This window comes from Anopheles aquasalis, chromosome 3 (genome assembly GCF_943734665.1).
Source record: "Anopheles aquasalis chromosome 3, idAnoAquaMG_Q_19, whole genome shotgun sequence".
Classification (NCBI taxonomy): Eukaryota; Metazoa; Arthropoda; class Insecta; order Diptera; family Culicidae; genus Anopheles; species Anopheles aquasalis.
The window spans coordinates 37,252,333-37,254,063 of record NC_064878.1 but is presented as its reverse complement, the minus strand read 5'-3'; the positions used below and the strand labels follow the sequence as shown (position 1 = coordinate 37,254,063).

The following is a 1,731-nucleotide window of genomic DNA, read 5'->3' as shown; positions in this document are numbered from 1 at the left end:
TTTGTATTTAAACAAGAATGCTATCGAGGTCAATATTGCTTATCAAAATTGCACATACAATGGGCCATATTAACATTAATGTCGTATGTTATTTGAGTACTATGGTATATAGATACGATGGAACAAAAGGATGAAGGTTATTTTCAAATGTGAAGACGCCATTAGTAGTCGAGAGACGAGATTAAAACGTTCTAAATAGTTTTTACTAACAGAACCTGCTCGTTATAGTCGCCTGTTCAACTTAAACTATTATTAATTGAATTTAAATAATTTAAGAATCTTTCACGATTGAGGCAAAATATCTGCTAATAACATTAACGTTCTTTAAATGGCTGATCATGAAAGAACAGCCATATGCTAGTTTATATAGTTTTTATATTTTTGAGCATGGGATTATAAGACATTCACAAAAGAGTTATTCTAAACAATAAAGGTGTATGGATGAAAAAAGATTAACTCGGTAGAACCACGTTCTAAATGAGTCTTTTGTTGCAACAAATTTCCAGATAATAAATTAACTTCACAAACAATTTATTCCTAAAAAATTAAAAGATACGATGGATTTTTTAAAACAGTATCAGTAATAATAACCTTAATAGTAGTGCGGATAATAGTGCGGAAATGATCGTAAGATTGAATTCTGAGGATCAAACTAATAAAAATCAATCTTCATAAATAAATTTTAATATTGGGATAAGATTCAGATAAGTGCCACTCTACTGGAAAGAATATTTAATTATCAATCATCAAAGTGATCATCGCTAGAGAATGTTCAGTTTAACTGCTAGAACTCACTGATAAATTCCACAATACTAATTCCTTACGCAGACGAATCTTAAGTAATTCCACCGAGAGCACAAACACTATCCAATCTGTTTAGTAGCTATTTAAACAAGTTTTTATGAAAATGACTGATGAGTGATTATCAGCACATGCACTGACACGCATCGCCATCGATCTTATCAAAAGTCTCTAGTAACCCACGGGTCATGGGATCAAAAATTACCCTCGAGAGCCACAAACACAGCGTCTGTCCCACCGTCAACAGCTCACAGCCTCACTTCACGGCTTCACGTGCCTAGAAAAACTAAACCGTGCGCGTGTCTGGCGCGCTCGCCGGAGGTGCTGCGCGTCTAGAACTAGCGATTTTCCATGTGTGTCCGGTTTGATGCCAGCATTCCACTTCACCTCCCCCAAACCCCCCGTTCTTGGCTGTTGTTCCGCGGCCTAGGCCGGAGGTCGACTCTTCTCGTGTTCCATTTTTTTTTTCTTTCGTCTTTTCTTTCATCCCCTTGACGCACACGCGGAGCGCTGCACCGGCATGCTCCACGGCTGCAACTTCATCTGCATCAGCCAAGGAGCAGGATGGAAGCTATGACTAGTAGGGGCGTGGAAGGGGTCTGGCCTGTGCCTGTGCGTGTATATGAATAGAAAATAGGCAACGGCAAACACTACACGCCCCAAACCCGCCAGAAGGGAGAGGGAAAGTGTTGCCGGTGTTGCGGATTTGCTGGGTGGTGGAAGAAAGAAATTATGGTTGGAACGAGAACCACCGGGAGCAACAGAATGCGCAAATCAACAAAAAAAAAAACCAGAACCAGGGAAACCAATATGGCCTTTTCGTCGAAACCAGAAACGACGGTTGAAAATAGTACAACACGAGTGAGGAAGGTTACCGAATGGAAGATGCACGCGGTGCAATCGTTGGTGCATTATGCACTGGGGACGAAG

The 1,731-nt window shown here is 40.4% G+C and overlaps 1 protein-coding gene across 1 annotated transcript in view; it reads right to left on the bottom strand.

Moving 5' to 3' along the window:
• LOC126574192 (peroxisomal targeting signal 2 receptor) overlaps positions 1 to 1,122 on the bottom strand; it is a 4,618-nt gene extending 3,496 nt beyond the window's left edge. Inside the window, exon 1 of the mRNA XM_050234239.1 lies at positions 1,007 to 1,122. The gene's annotated coding sequence lies outside the window, so the exon portion shown is untranslated. The remainder of the gene's footprint in view (positions 1 to 1,006) is intronic.
• Positions 1,123 to 1,731: the final 609 nt, after the last annotated feature.